The sequence below is a fragment of the Bos indicus genome, chromosome 8 (assembly GCF_029378745.1).
Source record: "Bos indicus isolate NIAB-ARS_2022 breed Sahiwal x Tharparkar chromosome 8, NIAB-ARS_B.indTharparkar_mat_pri_1.0, whole genome shotgun sequence".
NCBI classification, from domain to species: domain Eukaryota; kingdom Metazoa; phylum Chordata; class Mammalia; order Artiodactyla; family Bovidae; genus Bos; species Bos indicus.
In genome coordinates, this window is record NC_091767.1 from 81727543 (window position 1) to 81743543 (window position 16001).

Genomic DNA, 16001 nt, shown 5'->3' on the forward strand with positions numbered 1-16001 from the left:
TAAAGGGATGCTACAATTTAAAAACCAAAAAATTATTGAGCTTTAGAGGAATAAATGTTAATCTAATCAGAAACTAATTCCCCTGATATGACACTCACAATGACAATAATAACTAACATTTATCATCACTTAATGTCAAGCACTGCTATAAAAACTTTATATACACACAACACACCTGTACACCCACATTCACATATATCATACATATAATCATTTAATTATCCTAACAACACTATGAGGTGGTAAAATTATTTTCCCTTTGTGAAGAAAACTGTAATTCTGAGAAGTTATGTGACTTGCCTGAATTAATACCAAGTTAATGTCTCCCTGGTGGCTTAGACGGTAGTGTCTACCCACAATGTAGGAGACCTGGGTTTGATCCCTGGGTCAGGAAGATCCCCTGGAGAAGGAAATGGCAACCCACTCGAGTACGCTTGCCTTGGAAATCCTATGGATGGAGGAGCCAGGTAGGCTACAGTCCATGGGGTCACAGAGAGTCAGACACGACTCAGCAACTTAACTTTCACTGAAGAAGTGGCAGACCCAGAATTTGAATCCAGACAGTTATGCTGCACAGTGCGTTCATTACAAAACAGTCTCAGATTGGAATAATTACTACTAGATCTGACGTAAATGCCCAAAATTCTTTCAAAATTTAACAGTCTTAACAAATGACAATTATCTGACAACAAAGATTCTTAAAACATTTCATATACATTCTACAAACTTTTACAATTTATATGCTTATAGGATAGGTTATGGAGAAGGCAATGGCAACCTACTCCAGTACTCTTGCCTGGAAAATCCCATGGACGGAGGAGCCTGGTAGGCTGCAGTCCACGGGGTCGCTAAGAGTCAGACATGACTGAGCGACTTCACTTTTCACTTTCATGCATTGGAGAAGGAAATGGCAACCCACTCCAGTGGGTTCTTGCCTGGAGAATCCCAGAGACGGTGGAGCCAGGTGGGCTGCCATCTATGGGGTCGCACAGAGCTGGACACGACTAAAGCAACTTGGCGGCAGCAGCAGCAGCCGGATAGGTTATAATAGAGCTTTGTTATCTGAAAATGTTAATTATACAGAGGGCAAGTAGCATCCTACTATACACACTAATATATAAAACTGATTTGGAAATTTCTTAAAGCCTTATTAATTTGTTCAGATATTTTTAAAGCACCCCAGGTGTCTTCAGAACTTCTATTCATAACATATGTTCTGAGTTCTTAACTGAGAGAATCCAAAAGAGAATTAAAATGATCATTATTTTATGTCACTAATTCTGGAACAGCTTGTTACTTCAGAATAGCAACTGGTACAAAAGATTTAAACCCAGCACATCAAGAATTACACTAAGTAGAGACATTTAAATACTTTAAACATGAAGGGACAGCAATTGTCAGACTAATAAAAACCAGAAACCAACTACATGCTACCTATATGAAACCAACCTTAAATATAAAGATACAAATAGTTTAAAACTAAAAGGATGAAAAAGGATGTATCATGTAAACACTAATTAATAGAAAGCTAGAGTTTTTGTTTTTTTTTTAAATATCAGACAAAGTAAACTTCAGAATAAAAAGTATTACTCAGGACAAAAACATACATTTCACTAATAATAAAACAGTTGATTCAACAAGAGGACATAGCAGTTCTAAATGTGCTTGTACCCAATAACAAAGCTTCAAAATAAATGAAACCAAAAAAAATGACAGAATTGAAAACAGAAGTGGATAATTCCCACTTATAATTAAAGACTCTAACATTGTCTCTCATTAACTGATAGAAAATTAGTAAGGCTACAGAAGACTTGAATGACACTATTATTAAGAGACAATTCTCCATGAGTCTCTTGTAATTCTGAATGTTCTGTGAACAGAGGCACTGACTGCCTTTCTGCCAGACTATCTTTTCAAGGATGCTTCTATAGCCAACAGCTTTGGAAGAGAGAAATAGGGTCTCAGTCATAAGCTAAAGGCAAGTTTGTTTACTATCCAATATATTACGAATCCCTCCAGGGTAAAATGAAATTTGTCTTTAGCCTGTTATAAGAGATTTGAGGACTCCAAGATGAAGGTTCTTTAGCTGTGACTGAAACACATCTATGAACAGTATTTACCGGGGATTCTGTGAATCTCCCCTATAAGATATGGGGACACAGGAAACAGACACAAACATCAAACTCACACTGTTCGTTGTGCTATGAGCGATAAAGTCCTTTGTTTCTGACTCAGGAGGTCTACATCTCCTGACAGCAGGCATTGAACAGTGGCAGACTACCCTGTCAACTTGCAAGCAGGGAAAACCCCAGACCTTTCACAGTCTTCCCAACATTCAACCACTCGATTCAACAGCCATCGATACAATACTCCATCTAATGTTATCTTCAAGTTTACACGCAATACTCACCAAAACAGTCTCTGAGAACCAAAAATGACTGAAATAATAAAAATATTTTCTTAGTCACAATCTAACTAAACTATGTATCACTAACAGATATACATACATATACACAAATGTGTATGTGTGTGTGTGTGTGTGTGTGTATCTGGAAAACCCTCACATACTTGGATATTAAACAACGTATTTCTAAATAATCAATGAGTCAAAGAAAAAATCTATAAGCAACTAATGCAATGATTTGAGGGAAATTTATAGCTTTCACTTTTATTGTTACAAATGAAGAAAGGGCTCAGATAAAGTATTTAAATTCCAGCTTAATAATTAGAGGGAAAAAAGATTCAAACAAATCCAAAGTAAGTAGAAAAAGGAAATAAATATAATAGGAGAAATAAAAGAAACAGAAATGTACGAAAAACATAAAAATTGATGAGGATCAAACTGGGTTCTTTAAAAGACAATTTAATAAATTCATTAAAAACCGAGCTCCTTTCACGGGAAAAAAAGTGGAGAAGACATAAGTTCTAATGTCAGAAATAAATGTAAGGACATTGCAACAACCTTTACAAATTAAAGTACTTAAAATGAATGTTAGGATGAGATGAAGAAATTATGGAGAAGTGAAAAATTACTAAAGCTGACTGAAAAGGAAATTAAGAACTTAATAGAATTACCTATTAAAGAAAATAAACACATAATTTAAAAACACTCCCACTGAGAAAATATCAGAACCAGATAGTTTCATTAGTCATATTAATTAAACATTTAAGAAATAAAAAAATACTGCTACTATATACACTTAGAAAATACAGGTGAATAACACGAACCATGAACTTCCAGATACTCAAGCTGGATTTACTGCCAATATCCACTGGATCATAGAAAAAGCAAGAGAGTTCCAGAAAAACCTCTACTTCTGCTTTATTGACTATCCCAAAGCCTTTGACTGTGTGGATCACAACAAACTGTGGAAAATTCTTCAAGAGATGGGAATGCCAGACCACCTGACCTGCCTCCTGAGAAAACCATATGCAGGTCAAGAAGCAAGAGTTAGAAATGGACATGGAACAACAGACTGGTTCTAAATTGGGAAAGGAGTACATCAAGGCTGTATATTGTCACCCTGCTTATTTAACTTACATGCAGTACATCATGCGAAATGCCAGGCTGGATGAAGCACAAGCTGGAATCAAGATTTCTGGAAGAAATATAAATAAACTCAGATATGCAGATGACACTACTCTTATGGCACAAAGTGAAAAAGAACCAAAGATCTTCTTCATGAAAGCTAAAGAGGAGAGTGCAAATGTTGGCTTAAAACTCAACATTTGAAAAACTAAGATCATGGCATCTGATTCCATCACTTCATGGCAAATAGATGGGGAAACAATGGAAACAGTGACAGACTTTATTTTCTTGGGCTCCAAAATTACTGCAGATGGTGACTGCAGCCATGAAGTTAAAAGACGCTTGCTCCTTGGAAGAAAAGCTATGACCAACCTAGACAGCATATTAAAAAGCAGAGACATTACTTTGACAACAAAGGTTTGTGTAGTCAAAGCTATGGTTTTTCCAGTAGTCACGTTGGATGTGAGAGTTAGACCATAAAGAAAGTTGAGCACTGAAGAACTGATGCTTTTGAACTGTGGTGTTGGAGAAGACTCTTGAGAGTCCCTTTGACTGCAAGGAGATCCAACCAGTCCATCCTAAATGAAATCAGTCCTGAATATTCATTGGAAGGACTGATGCTGAAGCTGAAACTCCAATACTTTGGCCACCCGATGCTGGGAAAGATTGAAGGCAGGAGGAGAAGCGGACGACAGAGGATGAGATGGTAGGATGGCATCACCCACTCAATGGACGTTAGTTTGAGCGAGCTCCAGGAGTTGGTGATGGACAGGGAAGCCTGGTGTGTGCCAGGGTCCATGGGGTCATAAAGAGTCAGACACAACTGAGCAACTGAACTGAACTGAACTGAATGCTGATATCAAAACCTCCTAGACAAAAGAAAACTGGAGACCAATATTCTTCATGAACATAAATAAAATCTTTGAATAAAATTTTAGCATATAAAATGTAGCAATATATAAAAAAGGATTATGGTACACCACTAAATAGGGTTAATCCCAGAATGAGAGGGGTTGCTAACAATCTAAAATCAGTAAATGCAATTTGTGATACTAATAATAGTATAAAGGAATACATCATTCCAATACATGAATAAGAACCCATTTTATTTTTTAAAGAGAAAGATTTTATGATAGGTTTTTAAATGGACTCTGTGGGAGAGGGAGAGGGTGGGATGATCTGGGAGAATGGCACTGAAACATGTATAATATCATATATGAAACGAGTCACCAGTCCAGGTTCGATACACGATACTGGATGCTTGGGGCTGGTGCACTGGGATGACCCAGAGGGATGGTATGGGGAGGGAGGAGGGAGGAGGGTTCAGGATGGGGAACATGTGTATACCTGTGGCGGATTCATGTTGATATATGGCAAAACCAATACAATATTGTAAAGTTAAAAAATAAAATATAAAAAAAATAAAAATAAAAGTTGCTAAGAATAGATCTTAAGAGTTCTCATCAGAAGAAAAAAAATTATAACTTCATGAGGTGATTGATGGATGTTAACTAAACTTACTGATGTGATCATTTTGTAGTATGTACGTGTTTCAATTCATTATGTTGTACACCTTAAACTAATGCAATTATTTTATATTAATTATATCTTAAAACTACAGAAAAAATAAAATCTTGAACTAGAATGTTCCTAAAAGCAAAAAAAATATATATATAGTTGACATGCAATATTATGTTAGTTTCAGGTATACTACATATCTGCATACATTATGAAATCATAACAATGATAAGTCTAATAACAATCTGCCCTCATACAAAATTACTACAGTATTATTTGCTGATCATATTCCTTAGGCTGTACATTATATCCCTTTGATTTATTTATTATATAACTGGAGGTTTATACTACTTAATCCCAATCAGCTATTTCACCCACTTACTCCAACCCCTTCTCTCCTGGCAATCACCTGTTTTTCTCTGTTATCTATGAATCTGTTTTTTGTTTTGCTTTTTAGATTCCACATATAAGTGCAATATTTAACTTTCACTATCTGACTTGTTTCACTTAGCAAAATACCCTCTAGATCCATTCATGTTGCCCTTAATGGCAAGATTTCATATTTTTTATGGTTGACTGAATTTCCATTATACATACTTATAACATATTCTTTATCTTTTTTTTATGGACATTTAGATTGCTTCCTTATCTTGGCTAGTGTAAATAATGCTACATTGAACACTGTGCTTCATATATTTTTTGAATTAGTGATTGTGTTTTTTGTTTTTTTTCAGGGGGAGGGGAGGGTAAATATAAAAAAAGTGAAATATGGTAGCTCTAGTTTTAATTTTTTGAGGAACCTAAAACTGTTTTCCATTCTGGCTGCAACAATTTATAATCTCACCAACAGTACATGAGGGTTCCTTGGTCACATCCTCAGCAACGCTTGTAATTTCAAGGCTTTTTGATGGAAACCATTTAGACAGGTGTGAGGTGGTAGCTCATTCGGGTTTAATTTGCATTCTCCTAATGATTGATGTTGAGCATCTTTTCATGTGTCTGTTGGCCATAATACGTTTTCTTTGAAAAATGTCTATTCAGGTCCTCTGACCATTTTTCTTTTTGTCTTTATTGGAGTATATTTGCTTTACATTGCTGTGTCAGTTTCAGCTGTACAGCACAGTGAATCAGCCATATGTATATATGTATCCTCTCTTTTTTGGATTTCCTTCCCAGTTTGGTCACCACAGAGCACTGAGTAGACTTTCCTGTGCCATACAGTAAGTCCTTTCTGGTTATCTATTTTATACATAGCAGTGTGTGTGTGTGTAGTGTAGTGAAAGTCACTCAGTCGTGTCCGGCTCTTTGTGAGCTCCCAAACTATACAGTCTCTGGAATTCTTCAGGCCAGAATACAGGAGTAGACAGCCTTTCCCTTCTCCAGTGGATTTTCCTGACCCAGGAATAGAACCAGGGTCTCCCGCGCTGCAGGAGGATTCTTTACCAACTGAGCTATCAGGGATACCAGTCTAAATCTCCCACCCACTCTTTTCCCTTGGTACCCACACATTTGTTGTCTACATACATGTTTCTCTCTCTGTCTGCTTTGTTAATAAGATCATCTATATCATTTTTCTAGATTCCACATATATGGTTTAATATATAATATTTGTTTTCCTCTTTCTAACTTACTTCTGTAAGTGAGAAGTAAGTTTCTTCTAACTTTCTAACTTACTCACTCTGTATGACAGTTCTAGGTTCATCCACATCACTACAACTCACTCAATTGTATTCCCTTTTGTGGCTGAGTAATATTCATTGAATATATGTACCACAACTCTTCTTTATCCATTTGTCTGTCAGTGGACATTTATGTTGTTTCATTATTCTGGCTATTATAATAGTAAATACTATTTACAATAGTATATAGTGCTGCAATGAATATTGGGGTGCACATACCTTTTTGAATTATGTTCTTCTCTGTATATGCACAGCAGTGGGATTGACAGGTCATTTTACTTTTTAAGAAACCTCTTGGGTTTCCTTGGTAGCTCAGTGGTGAAGAATCCACCTGCCAAGGCAGGAGACAGGGGTTTGATCCCTGGTCTGGGAAGATTCCACATGCCTTGGAGCAACCAAACCCAAGAACTACAACTACTGAGCCTGTGCTCCAGAGTCTGGGAGCCGCAAATACAGAGCCAATATGCCACAACTACTGAAGCCCGTGCACCTTAGAGCTCATGTTCCTCAGTAAGAGAAGCCGATACAAGGAGAAGCCCATGCCCTGCAACTGCAGAGTCCCCGCTTGCTGCAACTAGAGAAAAGTTCACGTAGCGACAAATACAGAACACAGGCAAAAAATAAATAAGAAAGAAAATTCCATACTGTTCTCCAAAGTGACTGTATCAATTTACATTCTCACCAATAGTGTAAGAGACTCCCCTTTTCTCCACACCATCTACAGCACTTACTGTCTGTAGATTTTTTTTATGATCGCGATTCTGACTGGTGTGAGGTGATACCTCATTGTACTTTTGATTTGCATTTCTCTAATAATCAGTGATGTTGAGCATCTTTTCATGTGTTTGTTAGCCATCTGTATATCTTCTTTGGAGATATGCCTATTTAGATTTCCTATCCATTTTTTTGACTGGGCATGAACTATTTGTGTATGTTGGAGATTAATCTCTTGTAAGTTGCTTCAATGGAGAATAGTTTCTCCTATGCTGAAGGCTGTTTGTTTCCATCTTTTTTATGGCATTCTTTGCTGTGCAAAAGCTTTTCAGTTTAATTAGGTCCCATTTGTTTGTTTTTATATTATTCTCAGTTCAGTTCGGTTCAGTCGCTCAGTCATGTCTGACTCTTTGCGACCCCATGAATTGCAGCACGCCAGGCCTCTCTGTCCATCACCAACTCCCGGAGTTCACTCAGACTCACATCCATTGAGTTGGTGATGCCATCCAGCCATCTCATCCTCTGTCGTCCTCTTCTCCTCCTGCCCTCAATCCCTCCCAGCATCAGAGTCTTTTCCAATGAGTCAACTCTTCGCATGAGGTGGCCAAAGTATTGGAGTTACACCTTTAGCATCATTCCTTCCAAAGAACACCCAGGGCTGATCTTCAGAATGGACTGGTTGGATCTCCTTGCAGTCCAAGGGACTCTCAAGAGTCTTCTCCAACACCACAGTTCAAAAGTATCCATTCTTCAGCTCTCAGCTTTCTTCATGATTCTAGCAGGTGCATTAAAAAAGATCTTGCCACAATTTATGTCAAAGAGTGTTCTGCCTATGTCTTCCTCTAAGAATTTCTATAGCGTGTGCCCTTACCTTTAGGTCTTTAATCCATTTTGAGTTTATTTTTGCATATGGTGTTAGGGAGTGTTCTAATTTCATTCTTTAGATGATGCTATCCAGTTTTCCCACTATCACTTTTGAAAGAGACTGTCTTTTCTCCATTGTATATTCTTTATCCATTGTCACAGATTAGGTGACATAGGTGCATGGGTTTGCCTCTGGGCTTTCTATCCTTTTCCACTGATCTATATTTTTGTTTTTCTGCCAGTACCATATTGGCTTGATTACTGTAGCTTCGTAGTATAATCTGAAGTCAGAGAGCCTGATTCCATCATCTTCATTTTTCTTTCTCAAAATTCATTTGGTTATTTGGGGCCTTTTGAGTTTCCATACAAATTGTAAAAACTTTTTGTTCTAATTTCATGAGAAGTGCCACTGCTAAATTTGATAAAGATTGCACTGAATATATAGATTGCTTTGGTGAGTATAGTCATTTTTGCAATGTAGATTCTTCCAATCCAAGAACATGGTATATCATTCCATCTCCAAGTAGTTGTCTTTGGTTTGTCTCCTCTTTTCCTAGGTATTTCATTTCTTTTGTTACAATGCTAAGTGGAATTGTTTCCCCAATTTCTCTTTCTGCTATTTCATTGTTACTGTATAGGAGGGCAAGAGATTTCTGTGTACTAATTTTGTATCCTGCAACTTCTCTAAATTCACTGATTAACTCTAGTAGGTTTCTGGTGCAATCTGAAGCATTTTCTATGTATAGTATCATGTCATCTGCAAGTAGTGAAAATTTCACTTCTTTTTCAATTTGGATTCCTTTTGTTTCTTTTTCTTCTGTAACTGCTGTGGCTAGGCTTTCCAAAACTATGTTGAGCAAAAGTAGTGAGAGAGGACACTGTCTTATTTCTGATCTTAGAGGAAATGCTTTTGGTTTTTCACCATTGATAATGATGTCTGTTGTGGGTTGGTCACATGTGGACTTTATTATGTCAAGGTACTTTCCCTCTATATCCACTTTCTGGAGAGTTTTAATCATAAATGGGAGCTGAATTTTGTTAAAAAGCTTTTTCTGTGCCTACTGAGATGATCATATGGTTTTCTTTAGGTAAAGCTGGTTTGGTGATACTGAATTTGTTGCTTTTACCTTGGTGCTTTTAATATTTTTTCTTTGTAGTAGACTGGCCAAAAGACTCGTTTGGTTTTTTTCTGTAAGATAGCTCTAACAGCACTTAGTTGTCTTTAACTTCATTCAGAATAATTTTGTCAGATTGTATTGTGACAGCTATAATATTAGCATGCATTCACCATAAAGATGTATCAAAATTTGTGAATTTTTGTGTAATCAATACTGAGAATAAAAGAAAAAAGGCAATATTTTCAGCATATTATGCTTTATTACTTCAAGAAATGTAAAAATGCAACTGAGATGGAAAAAAAGATTTGTGCACTATATGGATGGAGAAAGTGCTGTGATTGATCAAACATGTCAAAAGTGGTTTACAAAGTTTCACGCTGAATAATACTCAACTTGAAGTTGATAGTGATCAAATGAGACATTAACTCACAATAATCAATGCTATACCATGTGGGAGATAGCTAACATATTCAAAATATCCAAATCAAACAGTGAAAATCATTTATACCCACTTAGTTATGTTAATAACTTTGATGTTTGGGTTCCACAGAAGCTAAGAGGAAAAAATCTCCTTGATTATATTTCTGCATGCAATTATCTACTTAAATGTAATGAAATTGTTCCATTTTTAAAATAAATTGTGATGGACAATGAAAATTGGATACTGTACAATAATGTGGAATGGAAAAGATTGTGCAGCAAGGAAAATGAACCACCACCAACCACACTAAAAGCCTGTCTTCACCCAAAGAAGGTGACGTTGTGTATATGGTGGGACTAGAACGGTGTCCTCTATTGTGAGTTCCTTTTAGGAAACCAAACAATTAATTCCAACAAGTACTGCTCCCAATTCTACCAAGTGAAAGCAGCATATGATGAAAAGCATTCAGAATTAGTCAACAGAAAATGTATAATCTTCCATCAGGATAACATAAGACCACATGTTTCTCTGACGACCAGGCAAAAGCTGTTATAGCTTGTCTGAGAAGTTCTGATTCACTGGCTATATTCACCAGATATTTCATCTTTGGATGTCCACTTACTTTGGTTTTTATAAAATTCTCTTAATGAAAAATATTTCAATCCCCTGAAGACTGCAAAAGGCATCTGGAAGAGTTCTTTGCTCAGAAAGATAAAAAGTTTTGGGAAGATGGCATTATGAAGTTGTCTGAACAGTGGCAGAAGGTAGTGGAACAAAATGGTGGATATGTCATTCAATAAAGTTCTGAAAATGAAAAATGTCCTTTATTTCACTCAAAAACCAAAGGATCTTTTTGGCCAATCCAATATGGAGTTTTTGTTAGTTTGATTAATATGTGTCTTGGCGTGTCTCTCCTTGGGTTTGACTTTATGGGACTTCCTGCACTTCCCGAATGCTGGTGAGTATTTCCTTTTCCATGTTAGGGAAGTTTTTGATGATAATCACTTGAAATATTTTCTCAGACCCATTCTCTTTCTCTTCTTCTGGAATCCCTATAATTCAACATTCTGGGACTCAAATGTTGGTGTGTTTAATATCCCAGAGGTTTCTAAGGCCTTTCCATTTCTTTTCATTCTTTTCATTCTTTTTTCTTTATTCGGCTCCATAGCAGTTATTTCCACCATCCTATCTTCCAGCTCAGTCATCCATTCTTCTGCCTCAGTTAGTCTACTATTGATTCCTTCTAGTGTATTTTTTATTTCCATTATTCTTTTGTTGATCATTGATTGTTCTTTAGTCCTTCTAGTTCTTCTAGGTTCTTGTTAAATATTTCCTGTATCTGTGCCTTCACTTTATTTCTGAGATACTGGATCTTCTTTGCTATCATTAATCTGAATTTTTTTTTCAGGTAGATTGCCTGTTTTCTCTTCATTTATTTGGTCTTGTGCGTTTCTACCATGCACCTTCATCTGCAACATATTTCTCTGTGTATCCTTTTGCCTGACTCACTGTGTTCATGGTCTCCTCCTCACAAGCTGCAGGCTGTAGTTCCTTTTGTTCTGCTGTCCCCTTGTTGGTGAGACTGGCCCAGGGGCTTGTGTAGGCTTCCTGGTGGGAGGGCTAGTTCCTGCACTCAGGTGGGTGGAGCTTTCTTTTACCTTTGATGGGCAGAGCTGCATCAGGCGGTGTATTTTGGGGTGTCAGTGAACTTAGTACTTTAGGCAGACAGTCTGCTGATGGGTAGTGCTGTGTTCCTGTTTCTCTGGGTGTTTAGTGTGAGGTGTCCAGCACTGGAGCCTGAAGGCAGCTGGGTGGAGCTGGGTCTTAAGTGTCAACACAGCACAAACTAATTTAAAAATCTCAGGAGCGGCAGCTGCGTGGGCACAGGAGGGCGGAGAGGAGCTACTCCACATTCAAGGTCAGGAGGGGCGAACTCGTCCAAGGTAAGGAGCAGCAGCTGCACTTTGCTGGAGAAGCCGTGAAGAGATACCCCATGTCCAAGGCAAGAGAAATCCAAGTAAGACAGTAGGTGCTGTGAGAGGGCATCAGAGGGCAGACACACTGAAACCATAATCACAGAAAACTAGCCAATCTGATCACATGGACCACAGCCTTGTCTAACTCAATGAAACTAAGTCATGCCGTGTGGGGCCACACAAGATGCACGTGTCATGGTGGAGAGGTCTGACAGAATGTGGTTCACTGGAGAAGGGAATGGCAAGCCATTTCAGTATTCTTGTCTTGAAAACCCCATTAACAGTATGAAAAGGCAAAATATAGCATACTGAAAGAGGAATTCCCCAGGTCGGTAGGTGCCCAATATGCTACAGGAGATCAGTGGAGAAATAACTCCAGAAAGAATGAAGGGATGGAGCCAAAGCAAAAACAATACCCAGTTGTGGATGTGACTGGTGATAGAAGCAAAGTCCAATGTTGTAAAGACCAATATTGTATAGGAACCTGGAATGTCAGGTCCATGAATCAAGGCAAATTGGAAAGTGGTCAAACAGGAGATGGCAAGAGTGAACGCTGACATTCTAGGAATCAGTGAACTAAAATGGACTGGAATGGCTGAACTTAACTCAGATGACCATTATATCTATTACTGTGGGCAGGAATCCCTTAGAAGAAATAGAGTAGCCATCATGGTCAACAAAAGAGTCCGAAATGCAGTACTTGGATGCAATCTCAAAAACGACAGAATGATCTCTGTTCATTCCCAATGATCACGGTGATCCAAGCCTATGCCCCAACCGGTAATGCTGAAGAAGCTAAAGTTGAACGGTTCTACGAAGACCTACAAGACCTTTTAGAACTAACACCCAAAAAAGATGTCCTTTTCATTATAGAGGACTGGAATGCAAAAGTAGGAAGTCAAGAAACATCTGGAGTAACAGGCAAATTTGGCCTTGGAATACAGAATGAAGTAGGGCAGAGGCTAATAGAGTTTTGCCAAGAAAATGCACTGGTCATAACAAACACCCTCTTCCAACAACACAAGAGAAGACTCTACACATGGACATCACCAGATGGTCAACACTGAAATCAGATTGATTATATTCTTTGCAGCCAAAGATGGAGAAGCTCTATACAGTCAGCAAAAAACAGACCAGGAGCTGACTGTGCCTCAGATCATGAACTCCTTATTGTCAAATTCAAATTGAAACTGAAGAAAGTAGGGAAAACCACTAGACCATTCAGGTATGACCTAAACCAAATCCCTTATGATTATACAGTGGGTGTGAGAAATAGATTTAAGGGACTAGATCTGATAGAGTGCCTGATGAACTGTGGATGGAGGTTCGTGACATTGTATAGGAGACAGGGATCAAGATCATCCGCATGGAAAAGAAATGCAAAAAAGCAAACTGGCTGTCTGGGGAGGCCTTATAAATAGCTGTGAAAAGGAGAGAAGTGAAAAGCAAAGGAGAAAAAGAAAGATATACCCATTTGAATGCAGAGTTCCAAAGAATAGCAAGAAGAGATAAGAAAGCCTTCTTCAGCGATCAATGCAAAGAAATAGAGGAAAACAACAGAATGGGAAAGACTAGAGATCTCTTCAAGAAAATAAGAGATATCAAGGGAACATTTCATACAAAGATGGGCTCGATAAAGGACAGAAATGCTATGGACCTAACAGAAGCAGAAGATATTAAGAAGAGGTGGCAAGAATACACAGAAGAACTGTACAAAAAAGATATTCACAACCCAGATAATAACGATGGTGTGATCATTCACCTAGAGCCAGACATCCTGGAATGTGAAGTCAAGTGGGCCTTAGAAAGCATCACTACGAACAAAGCTAGTGGAGGTGATGGAATTCCAGTTGAGCTATTTCCAATCCTGAAAGATGATGCTGTGAAAGTGCTGCACTCAATATGCCAACAAATTTGGAAAACTCAGGAGTGGCCACAGGACTGGAAAAGGTCAGTTTTCATTCCAATCCCAAAGAAAGGCAATGCCAAAGAATGATCAAACTATCGCACAATTGCACTCGTCTCACCCACTAGCAAAGTAATGCTCAAAATTCTCCAAGCCAGGCTTCAGCAATATGTGAACTGCAAACTTCCTGATGTTCAAGCTGGTTTTAAAAAGGCAGAGGAACCACAGATCAAATTGCTAACATCTGCTGGATCATCGAAAAAGCAAGAGAGTTCCAAAAAAACATCTATTTTTGCTTTATTGCCTATGCCAAAGCCTTTGACTGTGTGGATCACAATAAACTGTGGAAAATTCTTCAAGAGATGGGAATACTAGACCACCTGACCTGCCTCTTGAGAAACCTATATGCAGGTCAGGAAGCAACAGTTAGAACTGAACATGGAACAACAGACTGGTCCCAAATAGGAAAAGGAGTAAGTCAAGGCTGTATATTGTCACCCTGCTTATTTAACTTCTATGCAGAGTACATCATGAGAAACGCTGGGCTGGAAGAAGCACAAGCTGGAATCAAGATTGCCAGGAGAAATATCAATAACCTCAGATATGCAGATGACACCACCCTTATGGCAGAAAGTGAAGAAGAACTAAAGAGCCTCTTGATGAAAGTGCAAGAGGAGAGTGGAAAAGTTGGCTTAAAGCTCAACATTCAGAAAACTAAGATCATGGCATTTGGTTCCATCACTTCATGGGAAATAGATGGGGAAACAGTGGAAACAGTGAGAAACTTTATTTTTGGGGGCTCCAAAATCACTGCAGATGGTTACTGCAGCCATGAAATTAAAAGACACTTACTCCTTGGAAGGAAAGCTATGACCAAACTAGACAGCATATTCAAAAGCAGAGATATTACTTTGTCAACAAAGGTCCATCTATTCAAGGCTATGGTTTTTCCAGTGGTCATGTATGGATGTGAGAGTTGGACTGTGAAGAAAGCTGAGTGCTGAAGAATTGATGCTTTTGAACTGTGGTGTTGGAGAAGACTCTTGAGAGTCCCTTGGACTGCAAGGAGATCCAACCAGTTCATCCTAAAGGAGACCAGTTCTGGGTTTCTTTGGAAAGACTGATGCTAGGCTGAAACTCCAATACTTGGGCCACCTGATGCGAAGAGTTGTCTCATTGGAAAAGACCCTGATGCTGGGAGGGATTGGGGGCAGGAGGAGAAGGGGACGACAGAGGATGAGATGGCTGGATGGCATCACTGACTCGATGCACATGAGTCTGGGTGAACTCCGGGAGTTGGTGATGGACAGGGAGGCCTGGCGTGCTGCAATTCATGGGTTCACAAAGAGTTGTACACGACTGAGTGACTGAACTGAATTGAACTGGGCTCAGGAATTCTCAGCAAACCAGAGTGCTGGACTTAGTGCTCCCACCCTGGAGGCCCACGCCTAACCCCTGGCAAGGGATCCAAGAGCCTATAAGCCACACAGCACAGCCTAAGGAAAAAGAAGGAAAAAAAGAGGAAAACAAAAGTCAAAACCCAAGATAAATAGCAAAAACAAAAACAAACAGCAATAACACATAAAAAGAAAACAACAGATAAACCAAGCCCAAGACAAATGATAAAAACAAAAGCAAACAGAAAAAATAAAAAAAAAAACCCAGAAAACAAAAGAAGAATGAACAGAACTCAGAAATGAAAAGAATCAGTGAAGACTAAACTAACAAAACTAAAAAATGACAAACAAAAACAGAAAGCAAACTAAAAAAAAGAAGAAAAAATAGAGCAAACACATGAAATGGTCAAAAGAAAAAAGAATGAAAACAAGGGGAAAAAACACAAAACAACAAAAAAAGTAAAAGATAAATTAAAAAATAAATAATAACAACAAACAAAACTGAACAAAACAAACAAGAAAGAAAAACAGTAATAAAAGTATTATCCTGAGGCCTCCTCCATCAGTGTCCCTCCTACCACAGTGACCCAGAATCTCCCCAGGAGGCCATCCAATACCTGGAGGTGGGTCTCTAGATCCACTGTGGGCACTCTGGGGCCGGCTCAGACTATGACCTGGCTGGTCCATCTTCCACATGTACCTGCTGCCAAGGTCCACTGCTGCTAAAACTAAACTGCTCTCACTTGTAGGAACAGTCATTATCTAATCAGATATTCTACACATGTAGGATTTACCGAGCCAATCCTGGCTTGTACAGCTGCATACAGAGATTTCCATTTCTCTTCCTTATTCACAGAGCCCCTGGAGCTAAGATTTGAT

General features: G+C 38.4%; 1 protein-coding gene and 1 long non-coding RNA gene across 32 annotated transcripts in view; both read right to left on the bottom strand.

The window, feature by feature from the left end:
* Positions 1-16001, bottom strand: part of FANCC (FA complementation group C) — a 343736-nt gene that overhangs the window by 140304 nt on the left and 187431 nt on the right. The window lies entirely within an intron of this gene.
* The window catches only part of LOC139184441 (uncharacterized), a 61601-nt gene continuing 45600 nt past the window's right edge, over positions 1-16001 (bottom strand). Inside the window, exon 2 of the long non-coding RNA XR_011567947.1 lies at positions 1-16001. This exon is cut by the window's right edge and continues 36200 nt beyond it. This is a non-coding gene — a long non-coding RNA (uncharacterized lncRNA).